This window comes from Sus scrofa, chromosome 6 (assembly GCF_054392235.1).
Source record: "Sus scrofa isolate SSC_HxYL_T2T_F1_AM1 chromosome 6, Sscrofa_HxYL_maternal_Yorkshire_Landrace_v2.0, whole genome shotgun sequence".
Classification (NCBI taxonomy): domain Eukaryota; kingdom Metazoa; phylum Chordata; class Mammalia; order Artiodactyla; family Suidae; genus Sus; species Sus scrofa.
Window position 1 is genome coordinate 76,504,260 of NC_139388.1, and position 15,483 is coordinate 76,519,742.

The 15,483-nt window shown below is 48.6% G+C and overlaps 1 non-coding gene across 1 annotated transcript; it reads left to right on the forward strand.

Annotated features, from left to right (window-relative positions):
• Positions 1-11,740: 11,740 nt before the first annotated feature.
• On the forward strand, positions 11,741-11,857 carry LOC146402559 (U5 spliceosomal RNA). The gene has a single exon (XR_014808704.1). It is a non-coding gene; the product is annotated as a U5 spliceosomal RNA (small nuclear RNA).
• Positions 11,858-15,483: the final 3,626 nt, after the last annotated feature.

The following is a 15,483-nucleotide window of genomic DNA, read 5'->3' on the forward strand; positions in this document are numbered from 1 at the left end:
CTGTTCCTAAGGCCACCAACACTCGGCCTGCAGATGGAGAGGGAACCAGCTCTCCCTGGCCACCTATCGTGCTTTGGTGCTTTTGCATATGCAGATCAACTGAATCTGCTGCTCACCTGAGCAGTGGGCATTATGGCCCCAATTCACTGGCGAGTAAGCTGAAGCTCAGAGAGAGGAAGCAAGTGGCCCACAGTCACACAGCCCTTCGCATCAGAGCTGGGGTTTGAACTGAGATCCACGGAACCGCAAGGTCTAGGCCCTTTCCGAGGCACCAGGTATGACTCTCAAGAGGAGAGAAAGAGTGAATTTGGCTCTGACTACCGTGCAGTTGATCCCTGACCAGAAGGAAGACAGGCGGCTCTCCGCACCATCCAGGAATTCCCATACAAAGACCAAGATTTCTAGTGAGAGTTCCCCTGCCTGGTCTGCTGCTGGCCTTGGGCTGAGCCACTGCCAGGTCTTCCCACATCGGAGCTGCCTGCTGCCTCCCAAAGCAAGGACAGAAGAGGCCGTGTCACCAGGTGAAAAGCGGGCCTTCAGCGCCCCCTGCTGGACATGCAGTGGCAGCATCTTTCATGGATGCTGCATCCCCAGAGCGAATTATCTCTGTCCCCTGGGGGTAAGGTCTGATGGGAGACAGGGAGCAGCCAGGCTGCCTCTCAGGTCAGTCCTATACTGGACCCTACATACACACGTGTGGGTATTCCTCCTGCCAGAACCTTAGAAAGCTGCACCTGGAGCACAAAGCAGGAGCCTGACTTTGCAAGTACGAATGGATGGACAGACGGACGGACGGATGGAGGCGTGTCGGCTGCTGAGGGCCAGGCTAGGAGGAAGGCTGGCTAATTGCTGTAGCATGGAAACAGGGCAATTTTCTACAATTTTCTGAACAATGCCCTGGCTGTTTGAGTCCAGGGCCATGAGGCCAGCTGGAGCCTTATGTCATCTCTATTTCTGATCAGCCTGAAATGTTCACAACAATCATGACCACTAGTGAGCCTGCGGCCACTCACATACACCTCCCCTGTCTTCCCTCCCCGCCTAAGTGCTGGCAGAGCTTTCACCGAGGGGGACCTGGGGTGACACCTGCCTCAGGACCTCAGGAGGAGCAAGCAGCTCAGACCCGGGATTGGAGGGGGAGGAGGAGTTTCAGGCTGTTCTTCACAGCTAACATCTGTCAGGTGTGTCCTTTGTGCCCCATCCTGTGTCCACACATTACACACAGGGTCTCATCAACCATGACTGTGACCAGGAAGGGGAGATCGTAGGAATTTTTTACATAGTCTGGATAGAAATCCTTTGCTCAATATATGCATTGCAAATCTCTTTTCCCACTTAGTGATTTATCTTTTAACTCTCTTAATGATGTCTAAGGAGATCTTAATTTTTGGCCATACCCTCAGCATGTGGAAGTCCCCAGGCCAAGAAGTGAACCTGTGCCATAGCAGTGACCCAAGCTGCTGCAGTGACAATGCCAGATCCTTAACCCAGTGAGCCCAAGAGAACTCCAGCAGATCTACATTTTGTTTTTATTTTTTGCTTTTTTTTTTTTTTTTTTTTTTAGGGCAGCACCCAAGGCATGTGGAGGTTCCTAGGCTCGGCCTCTAATCGGAGCTATAGCTGCTGGCCTACACCCCAGTCACAGCAATACCAGATCTGCGCCATACCCACAGCTCACGGCAATGCTGGATCCTTAACCCACTGAGCGAGGCCAGGGATCGAACCTGCGTCCTCATGGATCCTAGTCAGATTCGTTTCCACTGCACCACAACGGGAACTCCCAGCAGATCTTAATTTTAATACAGACCAGGTTACTTTTCTTTTCCTTCATGGACAAGTGTTTTTAGATTCTTATTTAAGACATTTTTCAAGGTCATGAAATACCCTCCTCTTTTAGAAGGTTTATTATTTCACCTTGACAATTAGGTTTATGATCCACTTGGAACTGGTCTGTGTGTAAAGGGAAAGATAGGTGTCAAGGTCCTTTTCGGAGTTCCCATTGTGGCGAAGTGGAAATGAATCTGACTAGGAACCATGAAGTTGCAGGTTCGATCCCTGGCCTTGCTCAGTGGGTTAAGGATCCGGCGTTGCCTTGAACTGTGGTTCAAGGTCATGGACGAGGCTTGGATCTGGTATTGCTATGGCTGTGGTGTAGGCCGGCAGCAACAGCTCTGATGTGACCCCTAGCCTGGAAACCTCCATATGCCACACGTGCGGCCGTAAAAAGACAAAAAAAAAAAAAAAAAAAAAAGTCCTTTTTCTCCATTTGGATGTCCAATTGATATAGCATTGTCTCTTAAAAAGTGCATTAGCTGACTAACGTGTCACGTGTACTCCTGAACCTCTGGCGACTATATGTGGGCTCTATTTCTGGATTTTGCATTTTGTTCCACTGGTCTATCGTTGCACCAATACCAGACTATTTGAATTACTGCAGGTGATAACAAGCTTTAGCATAAACAGCTTCGCTTTAGTCAATGCTATAGAGTCCTCGCGAACATTTGGAGAAGAAAGTATTTTTCATTTTAGCTCTTCTAAAGGGTGGTATTTCATTGCGGATTTAATTTCCATCTTCCTGATGAGAGATGAGCATTTATATGTCTTCTTTGGGGAAGTGTTCACTCAAGTCTGTTGCCAGTTTTCTCTCGGGTTTTATTTTTACATATGGATGTCTAAGATGTCCTTATCTATTTTACATAAAAGCCCTTTTCCAGATGAATCGTGACAATGATCACCCTGTTTGAGGCTTGCTTTTTCATTTTCTTGCTTTTGTTTTCACTGCTTAATGAGCAGGACTTTTCACTGTGGGTGGCATGCAAATTATTTTTTTTTATATGTGATGCTTTTTGCTGTCTCTAACGTAAATTTTGCCTATGCCAAAGTCATAAAGATATTCTGTTTTCTTCTAGAAGTAGTATGGGTGTAGCTTTTGTTTGTTTGTTTTCGCTTTTTAGGGCCACACCTATGGCAAATGAAGGTTCCCAGGCTAGCGGTGGAATCGGAACTGTAGCCTCCAGCCTACGCCACAGCCACAGCAACGCAGGATCTGAGCTGCTTCTGCCACCTACACCACAGCTCACGGCAATGCCCAGTCCTTAACCCAATGAGAGAGGCCAGGGATTGAACCTGCGTCCTCATGAATGCCAGTAAGATTTGTTTCCACTTAGCCACGACGGGAACTCCCTGGTTGTAGCTTTAATATTCAAGTTTATGACCCATACTAATCCCTTCTCTGGGGTTAATTTGCTCTTCTTTTTCTAGCCTCTTAAGGTGATGGAAACATAAAATGTTTATTTTATTTTGTCTTTTTGCCATTTCTAGGGCCGCTCCCGCGGCATATGGAGGTTCCCAGGCTAGGGGTCGAATCAGAACTGTAGCCACTGGCCTACGCCAGAGCCACAGCAACGCGGGATCCGAGCCGAGTCTGCAACCTACACCGCAGCTCACGGCAATGCCGGATCGTTAACCCATTGAGCAAGGGCAGGGACTGAACCCGCAACCTCATGGTTCCTAGTCGGATTCGTTAACCACTGCGCCAAGACAGGAACTCCTAAAATGTTTATTTTAAAATCTTTCATTTAAAGCTAAAAATTCCTCCTAAAGGCTACGTTAGCTGCATCCCACAATTTTTGATGTGTTACTTTTTATTATTATTGCGACTGCAAAATAGCTCCTAATTTCCCCTTTTATTTCTTCTTTAGACCATGGATTATTTAGAAGGATGCCATTTTATTATCAATTATTTAGGGCTTTTCTAGATAACTTATTGGTTTTGATTTTTAACTTAATTCTCTTGTGGTCAGACAACATATCCTGTAAGATTTTTTTTTTCCTTTTTTTTTTAAGGGCCACACCTGTGGCATATGGAAGTTCCCAGGCTATAGGTCAAATTAGAACTGCAGCTGAGGTCCACACCACAGTCACAGCAACACCAGATCCTGAACCCTGCCATCTGCAACCCATGTCACAGCTTGTGGCAATACCAGATCCTGAACCCATCGAGCGAGGCCAGGGATTGAACAGGCATCCTCACAGATACTACGTCTTGTTCTTAACTGGCCGAGCCACAAGGGGACTCCCCCATCCTTTTAGTTTCAACTATTAGTGCCTTTATATTTAAAGAGGATTACTTAGGAGCAGAGAGCTGAGTCTCATGGTTTTATGTTGTTGGATAACCTCTGGCCTTTAATTGGAAGACTTCATTCATTTAGATTTAATGCGATTACTGGTCTGGTTGAGTTTGAGTCTATCATCTTCCTATTTGTTTTCTATTTAGTCTACTTCTTTATTAGTCTTTTTCTGACTTCTTTTAGGCTAATTGGATAATTTTATATTCCATTTTATTTCTTTTACTAGTTTTTTAGCTATCTTTTCATATTGTTCTAGGGATTATTATATGCATTATTAATTTTCCAGAGTGTAACTAGAATTAATATTTTACCACTTCAAGTAAAAAGTAAATACTTTAAACCAGTATAATTCCATTGCGCCTCCTCTTTTGTGCTCTCAGTGTTATGTATTTCACGTCTACCTAGGTAACAAACTCCCCCAAATAAAAATCACTGTTTTTGTTTTAAATAGTTGCCTTTTAAATAAACGAAGGAGTTCCCTGGTAGCCTAGCAGTTAAGGATCCAGCATTGTCACTGCTGTGCCTCAGGTCACTACTGTGGCACAGGTTTGATCCCTGGCCCAAGAACCTCCATGTGACACAAACAAAAACAAAAAAAATTAAGAAAATAATAGATGGGAGTTCCCGCTGTGGCTCAGAGGGTTAAGAACATAGTCTCTGTGAGGATGCGGGTTCAAACCCTGGCCTTGATCAGTGGGTTAGGGATCCGGTGTTGCTGCAGCTGCAGGGTAAATCGCAGATGCAGCTCTGATCGGGCATTGCTGTGGCTGTGGTGTAGGCCGGCAGCTGCAGCTCCAATTCGACTCCTGGCCTGGGAACTTCCATATGCCGCAGCTATATGCCACAGCTATGCGGCTATAAAAAGAGAAGAAGAAAAAAGAGAGAGAGAGAAAATAAAAAATAGTTTTATGGAGTTCCCATCGTGGCACAGCAGACAGAAACGAATCCACCTAGGAACCATGAGGTTGCAGGTCCGATCTTTGGCCTTACTCAGTGGGTTAAGGAGCTGGTGTTGCTGTGGCTATGGCGTAGGCCAGCAGCTGTAGCTCCGATTGGACCCCTAGCCTGGGAACCTCCATATGCTGCTGGTGTGGCCCTAAAAAGAAAAAAAAAAAGTAAAAAAAAAATAATTTTAGTCTTTCCTATGCATGGGAAGATGCAAGAATCTGGGTTTGTTAAACAGATTTTTTTTATTTCCCCTGAGATTTCTCTAAGTATCTAAGGGGCCTGTTTTTTACAAAGCACAGATCGCCTCATCCTGAGATTCAGGAGTTCCCACTGCGGCTCTGTGGGTTAAGAACCCAGCATAGTCTCCATGAGGATGCAGGTTCAATCTCTGGCCTCACTTAGTGGGTTAAGGATCCAGAGTTGCTGCAAGCTGTGGTGTAGGTCACAGATGTGGCTCGGATCCCGTGTTGCTCACAGCTGGATCCTTAACCCACTGAGTGAGGTCAGGGATCGAACCCCACACCGTATAATAAAATGTGGGAGCACAGGCCGGGGGGAAGGGGGTGAGGGTGAGGGTGGAAGGAGGGGTAGGTTAAGAATCTGACTGCAATGGTATCGGTCACTCCGGAAGCATGGGTTCAACCCCCAGTCCAGCACGGTGGGTTAAAGGACCCAGCATCGTGTAAATCCCAGCTGCAGCTCAGATTCAATTCCTGCCCTGGGAACTCCCATGTGCCTTGGATGCAGCCATTTAAAAAGGGGGAAGGGGGATCCAAAAAGGACCTATTTCATCTGTAATTACGGGATTTTTTCAGTCTCTTTTAATCCGAAATTCTTTTGTTTCCTGACACCAAGCGTATGTGAGTGTGTGTGTGTGTGTGTGTGTGTGTGTTTACGCGCATATGTGTGATTTTTGAAGGATTGGATCCATTGTAAGGAAAATCCTCATTCTGAATTTGTCTGATTCCCCCTCTTGTAGGTACTTCTTTCTCCAAATTCAGTTTGTTCCCATAGCCTCTACACTTTTTGTAAACCGGACATCAGTTCTGCAAGCCTGATTAGTGTCAGGTTTGTCATTTTGTATCTTACACTGCTGGACACCGAGTGTATCGAACAGCAGCTTTTCCTCTGCCTCACAGGGCTGGCCGGGGGCTCAATGGATCCGAAAGCATTTCTCAGCACCTGGCTTAGAGCAAGTGCGTAGAGGCCAGCCAGTGTCACTATTATCCTTCATTCCACTATGTCGCTAGCTATGCCTCTGGCAGCCCACTGGTTGAAAAAAACGAATGAACCCTGATGTAAGCTAGGGGTTTTAGAGGGTAATGACATGTCAGTGCAGTTTCATAGATCCTAACAAGTACCCCACTTTGGTTGGAGATATTGATAGTGGAGACATCGTGAGTTGCAGGGCAGGGTCTATGGGAACTCTCTGTGCTTTTTTTTTTTTGTCTTTTTGCTATTTCTTGGGCCGATCCCGAGGCATATGGAGGTTCCCAGGCTAGGGGTCCAATCGGAGCTGTAGCCACCGGCCCACGCCAGAGCCACAGCAACACGGGATCTGAGCCGAGTCTGCAACCTACACCACAACTCACGGCAACGCCAGATCCTTAACCCACTGAGCAAGGGCAGGGACTGAACCCGCAACCTCATGGTTCCCAGTCGGATTCGTTAACCACTGTGCCATGACGGGAACTCCTCTCTGTGCTTTCTGCTCAATTTTGCTTAAACCTTAGTGGCCTAACGCTTAAGGATTTGGTGTTGTCACTGCGGTGGCTCGGCTTCCATCCCTGGCCTGAGAACTTCTGTGTGTGGTGGGCGTGGCCAAATTTTTTTTAAAAACCCACAAGATCGGAGTTCCCGTCGTGGTGCAGTGGAAACGAATCTGACTAGGAACCATGAGGTTTCGGGTTTGATCCCTGGCCTCTCCCAGTGGGTTAAGGATCTGGCGTTGCTGTGAGCTGTGGTGTAGGCCAGCTGCTATAGCTCCGATTGGTCCCCTAGCCTGGGAACCTCCATATGCTGCTTCTGTGGCCCAAAAAGACAAAAAAACAAAAACAAAAAACAACCCCACAAGATCAATGTTGTTTGTGCACAGAGGATCCGCCTGAGCTTCACTGGAGAGGGAGGAAATGTGGGCTTCGACGGTGTCAAAACAGACTTAAAGGAGTTCCCGTCATGACGCAGCAGAAACGAATCCAACAAGGGATCACAAGGTTTTGGGTTCAATCTCTGGCCTTGCTCAGTGGGTTAAGGATCCAGCCGTAAGCAATGCGAGATCTGAGCCACATCTGTGACCTACACCATAGCTTGCAGTAACTCTGGATCCTTAACCAACTGAGCGAGGCCAGGGATCGAACCTACAACCTCGTGGTTCCTAGTCGAATTCATTTCCGCTGTGCTGAGACCAGCTCAGAAGGCTGGGGCTGAAGAACAAGAGCTGTGAAACTTAAGGAAAAAAGTTAACATAAAACAAGACACAGAGACATTTATCTTAAGTAAAGGTGGGAACCGGGTGACTTAAGGTCTCAGGGACCAAGTGCCCCGCCTCAAGAAACCACACTGCTTTTATTGTGCTCTTGAGGATGATGTCAAGTGAGGAGGGGGTTGTAGGTGCAGGATATAGGATTTTTTAAGTTATTTTAAAAGTCACATAGCCGGTAGCTGATTAAGCTTTTATTCTAACCTTTAGGCATTTAACAGTCATTAGCATTGAGGAAGCTCAGCTATCTATGCAGAGCATTCTAGAGAATCACCATTGTGCTTCTGCAGCCTGCGTGCCTATCTGCAGCAACCTAGCAGTGCCTAGGTTTGCACCTCCGTTCTCCTTGCTAACACATATGCTGCTAACGACCCCTCATAAACCCCTTGGGACCATGAGGCTCATCTCCCTCTTATTCTTTAGAGAACATACCATGCTGTGCAAACAGCTGCCTATCTGCACAGGTCCAGTGTGCGGAGACCAATGCATTAAGTCCTCATTCAGCTGGACCACATGAATAACTTATGCCTTGAGGTCTTTGTTCTTAAGCTTAAGTCCTTGACCAGCACTGCGACTGTTTTTCAAGCAGGAAGATGGGGTAAAGTAAGGCAGGACAAGATGGAGTTTTCAGCAAAGAAAAGAGAAGCAAAGAGGCTAAGAAAATATTGCAGAAACATGTCTCGCGACACCCCTGCGCCACGACGGGAACTCCAGGAAAGACAAAAATTATTAACTGAGATACCTGATCTTGGGGACCTTTAATCAAGATGTAGGTTCGGCCGCATGCATCCTCCAGCCAAAATCTTATATATTCTGACCCTCCCCCGCTTTGGGACAGGTCCTCGGAGCTCCCTGAGGGGCTGTTTCCTGGGCTATGGTCCTCAGAAAGTGCCCTGAACCAAAGTGAACCCCACAGCTCTTGCACTGTGCACTTTTCTCTCAGTTGACAAGAGGCAGATACTGACAAGCTGGTAGATTTGGGGCTGGGAGGATGAGGGCTTCTGGTCTCAATGAAACCCTTGGGAGACATGAGCTGAGAGTGGCTCAGGGATGGGGGCATCAAGGCGAGAGAGGAAGGTTTAAAGGGGGGTCTCTTGGGGGTTGGACAGCCAGAGACATGTCCAAAAATGTCAAGTTTTGCTCAGTGGTCTAATTTTTCCAGCAGTTCAGCCACCACAGGGCAGATGCTGAAAAGGCAGGGGGGGTGGTTTCCCAGCTGAGAAAGAGGGAGGGAACTTGGGGCAGGCAGGTGCAGGGGAGGGAGCTGCAGGTGAGCCATAGAAGGGGGGATGGGCTCCATCAATTGGGGTGGAGGGATCACCGCACTCCCCCTGCTCCCTTCCCTTCTGCTCCCTTGCACTTGGGGTCCTTCCTCGAACCTGAAGGCAGCCACGGCCCCCCTCCCCATATCCCACCCACCCCCACCAATTATTTCCTCTCTCCTGTGTCTTCCCCTTTTCCCTCTGCACTACCTCCTCCCCAGCCGAGTCTGAACCCCTTTGACACTTTCCTGAGACCAAAGAAAGAAAAAGCCCTCCTCTAAGCTCACGCCCCTTCCAGCCGGTGTCCCCGAAGCTTCCACCCTCCACCCCACTTGTTAGCGGGAGTGGGGTCTGGCTGCTTGCAGCTCTAAAGCCAATAAACAGGCAAGGTTGGTGGCAAAGGAAAAGTTTGCTTTATTTTGAAGGCCAGCAACCTGGGGGAGAGGGTGGACCTCCCCTTCAAAGATTCCCCCACTGACCATCAGTGGGCAAGAGCTTTTATAGGTGGGGTGAGGGGGCGGGGGCTACATGCAGAAGCAGCCCGGTCCGCTCTGACAGTCATCTTGCAATTGGTCATGTGGTGGTCTGATCAGCATCGGGTTTTTTTTCGTCTTTTGTCTTTTTAGGGCTACACCTGCAGCATATGGAGGGTCCCAGGCTAGGGCTCAAATTGGAGCTGTAGCCACTGGCTTATATCACAGCCACAGCAACTCAGGGTCCAAGCCGCATCTGTGACTTACACCACAGCTCACAGCAACGCCGGATCCCCAACCCACTGAGCAAGGCCAGAAATGGAACCTGCGTCCTCATGGATACTAGTTGGGTTGGCTAAACACTGAGCCACGACAGGAACTCCAGATCAGCATCATCTTGATTAAGTGTGGTTCATCTTCAGTTCCAGGGTCCGTTTTTCCCCATTTCCTTGAGGCCAGTCCTCAGAACTGTAGCAGCTTATGTCACAGCTACAATCTGGTCATCATGCAGCTAACTCCTCCCCCTTGGTGGGGGTTTTAGTATCTACTACCACACAGCTTTCTGCAACGCCAGATCCCTAACCCTCTGAGCAAAGACAGGGATGGAACCCACATCTCACAGACACTAGATTGGGTTCTTAACCTACTGAGCCACAATGGGAACTCCTCATCTTTCCAATTAAACTTATTCTTTGTCTAAAGTTTTTCTACAAAGGGCAGGTGGACAACACACTGGGGACAGGAGGTGGGGGAAGGACCACAGGGTCCTGCTCCATTTCACACTATCTCCTTCATCAAACCCCTGCAGTGGGGCCTCTGTCACTTCCACTCCCTGAAAATGCCCCTGGTCAGGGTCACTGACTTCCCTACCTCCACATCCACTGGCCCTTGCAGCCCCCACTATACTTGACCTCTGGGGGCAATTTAACACCCCTGACCCCCTGCCCTTGTGTCTGTGCCACTACCACTTCTGGTTTTCCTCCTGCCTCCCTGGCCTCTCCCTAATGTCCTTCGCATGCTCCTGCTGTGCCACCTCCCCCTTGGTGCCACCATCCTCTCTGGGGGTGGGGCTGCTTCCCACGCCATATGGAGGTTCCCAGGCTAGGGGTTGAATCGGAGCTGTAGCCACCAGCCAATGCCACAGCCACAGCAACGCCAGATCCGAGCTGCGTCTGCGACCTACACCACAGCTCAAGGCAACGCCGGATCCTTAACCCACTGAGCGAAGCCAGGAATCAAACCCACAACCTCATGGTTCCTAGTCAGATTCCTTGACCACTGCGCCACGATGGGAACTCTTTTTTTTTCTTCTTTACATTCCACCCTTTGCCTTGCCCGGTCCCTCTCCTGCCCACTCCCTGGCTTTAATGATCAGCCTCCTAATAATTCGCCACCCCAAAACTTCTTGCTCTCCGACCATAGCCACACTTTAACCAGAATGGTTGCCCAACGGTGGTTTTCAACCCAGCCAGCATCTCAGTCACCTGGAGGGCTTATTAAAACCCCGCTGCTGGGCCCCACCCCCAGAGTTTCAGATGCAGCGGATCCAGGAGGAGTTCAAAACCTTTGCGTCTCTAACACATATCCAGGTAAGACTGATCCGCTGATCCCAGGACCACTGTATTAAAAACACTAATCGGATCACATGGTCTCTCTTAAAACTCGTCACTGCTTCCCCTCTGCCTTCAAGGTAAATCCAAGCACTTAGCCGGCACTGACAGCCACCTGGTCACTTACCCTCTCGGCGCCCCATCGCCCTGCCTAGAATACCCTCACCACCCTGCTCCTGTGGTCCTTTAATGTTCTGCCCGGGTGTCACCAAAATATTGTTATCAGTGCTCATCACATACACCCGGCTCCCATCACACTGAGCACTCTGTGAAGGTGACATGTACATGATCAATCTCTCCCTAGAGCCCTGCACAGGGTTTAACAATGTTCCATATACTTTTGTTGCGTGAATGAATGAAGATAGTGACTTTCAAGGTTTATTTTATTTTATTTTTTATTTACTTTAATCTAATTGAATTGAACTGAATTGAAAATAAATTTTTACCTAAAGTGCGAACTCTAAAACTGACTTTGTAGCGGGATTAGGCTCAGGTCTGTATATTAACCCCTTAAATCTGACCTCCGCTCTGCCCCCTGGTGGTAATCTCGGTCCCAGCACAGAGCTGAATAAACTATTTAAGGTATTTCCGGAAACCGGAGCGTGACGACTGAGATTATTATTTGCATATCCAGAATGCATTTCACCCGGCACATGTTTTTTTCGTCTTAAAATTACTAATTCTTCCTTTCTACTTGATCTATTTTTTCCTAAATATGAGTGATATTTCATAGAATTGTAGGGAAAAAAAGGAAGATGTGACTAATTCCTTTGGAAAGTCACCGTTACTGTGTTAGGGGTAGCAGTTCCCCGAGTAATGTGTGCTGGCCTTCCCTGGTATACTCTGGTTTCTCTTCAGATCGCATAAATCTTTCGCCTTTTACTAAAGATTTCCGTGGAGAGGAACAATTCTGAGTTTTTACCCAGTTTTTGGAGGCCTTGCGCTTTGCAAGGCTAATAAAATCGTTTAGAAAAAAAGATTTTATGTTTTTGCTTTTCAGCCTTTTCTGGACTTTGAAATGCGCAAAAGCGTTTTCAGTAGTCCTTGAAGTCACGCGGAACGTCGTGAGGTTTTTTGCGAGAAACTGACGTCTTTTAGTTTATTAACGAAGATGAGGTGACCTCTGTAAAAACGTGAATGTGAGAGTTCCAGCTGTGGCGTTGTGGGCCAACGATCCGGCGTTTGTGTCTGTGGAGACACCGATTGTATGCCTATCCAGGGGTCTGGTTCGCTGAGTTAAGGATCCAGTTTTGCAGAAGTCGTGGCCGTGGCGTGGGTGGCAGCTGTGGCTGCAGGGGGACGGCCCAAATAATTTTTTAAATTAAAAAAGCTTAAATGCGATTCATTGCCTCCCCTGTCCCCCCCGCCCCGCACCCGCTGGGCATATGGAAGATTTTCGGCACATATGCAAATCCACTGGCTAGGGATGTAATCCAGCCGCAGCTGTGGCGACGCCGGATCCTTGACTCACTGCACCACAGTGGGAACTCCCATCGCTTTCTCTACGGAGTATTTATAAATATTGATGTTGGGTTTTTGTTTTGTCTGTTGAAGTAATTTAGCTTTGAAACTAGAACCGGGTCACTTATTAAAAAGAGAAGTCAAGAAAGACATTTGATCATGGTTATAATAGATTTGCTAAAACGCAAGAGGAAGTGAATTTTTTAACCAATCCCATTGGCCAGAAATGAGTTTCCGGATCCCGCCTAGCTGCAAAGAAGCCTGGGACATGCAGTCTCTCCGCGCAGCTATGCGCTTTGCCTTCTTTGTGAGATCCTTGCAGGGAGAGAAGGAACACTGGGGAAGAAAGCTAGCAGTGGCTGCCCCATAAAGGAGGGAGGAAGTCCATCCCCTTGGGCTCCATTTCTCGGCGCCCGGCCTCTTCCCTGTGGCCACCTCTGCCATCCTCGTGCAGGGAGCCTATCAGAGGCTAGAACAGGGATCACCCTTTCCCAGGCCCTTTTGTAAGAGGGAGGAACAAACCTGGCTTCATATTAGATTTGTTCTTTTTCCTTTAACATTACTCTCACCTTCGTCCTCTTGTCCCTTGTGCTTAGTCACCCTGATGTGAACTGTGCTGTGGGTCACAGACGCGGCTTGGATCCTGTGTTGCTGTGGCTCTGGTGTAGGCTGGTAGCTACAGCTCCAATTGGACCCCTAGCCTGGGAAACTCCATGTGCCACAAACACAATTCAACAAGTATTCTTTAAACATCTACCAGTGCCAGGCAGGGGCTAGTCTCTGGCCATCCAGAGTGAAAGACAGATATAGCCACTGCCTTCATGGAACTTGAGCCAGTGGGGAAGTACCAAGCACACCGCAGGTATTCATCAAACCTAACCTTCCCCCTTTGTCACCCAAGGGCCAGATGCATGGGTAACTAGAAGGTTCACAATGAACATTTATTGAATCAAATGATTTATTTGAAGCTTCCATTGGCCAAAGTCCACAGGGGCTCCCAGGAAGTAGGACTGTCAGACCAGGTAGCTTGTTCACGGCAAGGCTGTTTGCTCAGCCAGCACCCAGCAGCTCAGGCGAGGCTCCTTTTTTTCTTTTTCTTTCTTTTTTTCTTTCTTTCTTTCTTTCTTTCTTTCTTTCTTTCTTTCTTTCTTTCTTTCTTTCTTTCTTTCTTTCTTTCTTTCTTTCTTTCTTTCTTTTTTTTTTGTCTTTTTGCCTTTTTTCTTGAGCTGCTCCCGCAGCATATGGAGGTTCCCAGCCTAGGGGTCTAATCAGAGCTGTAGCCACCAGCCTACAGCCAGCCACAGCAACTAGGGATCCGAGCCACACCACAGCTGACGGCAATGCCAGATCTTTAACCCACTGAGCAAGGCCAGGGAACAAACCTGCAACCTCGTGGTTCCTAGTCAGATTCATTAACCACTGAGCCATGATGGGAACTCCTAAGGCTCCTTCCTGCAGGGAGCGCCCCTCAGCAAGTGGGGTGATCTACCCAATCACCAGCCCCCTAAGCAGATGGCAGGTCAGACCACTGCTACTTCTTGGAGGCTGAAAAAGACCCCAAAGTGCAGGTTGTCTTGTGCTTTGGGGGTCTTATTATTATATTTTTTAATGGCTACACCCACAGCATATGGAAGTCCCTGGGCGAGGGATTGAATCCAAGCTGTAGCTGTGACCTACACCACAGCTGCAGCAACTTCAGACTCAACCTACTGCTCAGGCCTCAAACCCGTGCCTGGAATGACCCGAGCTGCTGCAGTCGGATTCTTAACTAATATCAGGTACATCGGGTACTGCTTGTTCTTAAGGTTTTTTTGAAAGTGTCAGGCACTTTTTTAAGAATATGAGGAGGAGTTCCCATTGTGGCTCAGCAGGTTAAGAACCCGGCATAGTATCAGTGAAGATGTGGGTTCCATCCCTAGCCTCGCTAAGTGGCTTAAGGATCCGGCATTGCCGCAAGCTTCAGTGTAGGTCATAGATGTGGCTCGGATCCTGCATTACTGTGGCTGTGGCGTAGGCTGGCAGCTGCATCTCCGATTCGACTCTTAGCCTGGGAACTTTCATTTGGCAACACTCATCCCATAACAACACCCACAGGAGGATCCAACTTCCTCTTGGGAAAAATCCTCCGGAGGAGCCACGGGTCTCCTGGGCAATGTCTTGATCTGAAGCAAGAACTGGTGGTGTGCAGGTGGTTTATTTAGAAAGAGATCCCAGGGGACAGAAGGGAACCCAGGGGAGGGTGGAAACAGGGAAACACATCAAGGGTGTCTTCCGGGCTCTTTCCCACTCTGGGGGCAGGGGCCTGATCCTGCCCTCTGAGGGGCTGTGTCTCAGAGCTGTCCTCCCAGGGGTCTGAGGAGGGAGCGCTGGTCCACTGCCTCCATCACCCTTGGGAGGAGGGCTGCCCCAAGCAGCATTATCCTTGGCTTGTGTTGAGGCAACACATGTGCTGAATGCTGAGCAGCTTCCAGAAGGTCAGAGAGAAACTGAAGCCAGGTGCTGTCGGGAACTCACACCTGGTAAGAGCTGGGGGCTGCAACCATGGCAGTGGTGAAATGGGGCTGAGAGGACGAGGGGCCCGGAGGTTTTCGGGCTGCTAATACATTTCCAAACCAACTTTTCAGCTGTTGGGAAGTGCTGGGTAGGATTTTCCAATCCAGGTGTCTACCCCTGAAAAGCAACCAGAGAAAACGTCTTCGTGCATCCAGCCCGAGAAGGAACCTCCGGTGCATTACTGGGACGGTGGGAGAGCAGCCTTCCCCCTGCTCGGGTGGCAGACACCCAGCTGCTTTCAGAGGGGCTGCAGATGCGGTCCCAGAGGAGAGGAGAAAATACGTTAAACCCGATCCCATCGCGGAGGCCATCAGAGGAGCAGGCGGAGAAAAGCGGGGTGTAGGGGCTGAGAGGCTGGGCAGACAGCCAGCCCCGGTTTGCATCCCAGCCTGGACCGCGTGGCCTTGAGCAAATTATTCCCAGGTTGTTTCCGCGGCTCTAAAATTGGGATCCTAACCTTCTGCAACCTCCTCCCTGCACGGGGCGTGCTGATGGCAAATACCTAACGCGCATGCGCACTTCATTAAGCGTGACAATTTACGAATATTTGTCCACCGATATTCCAGG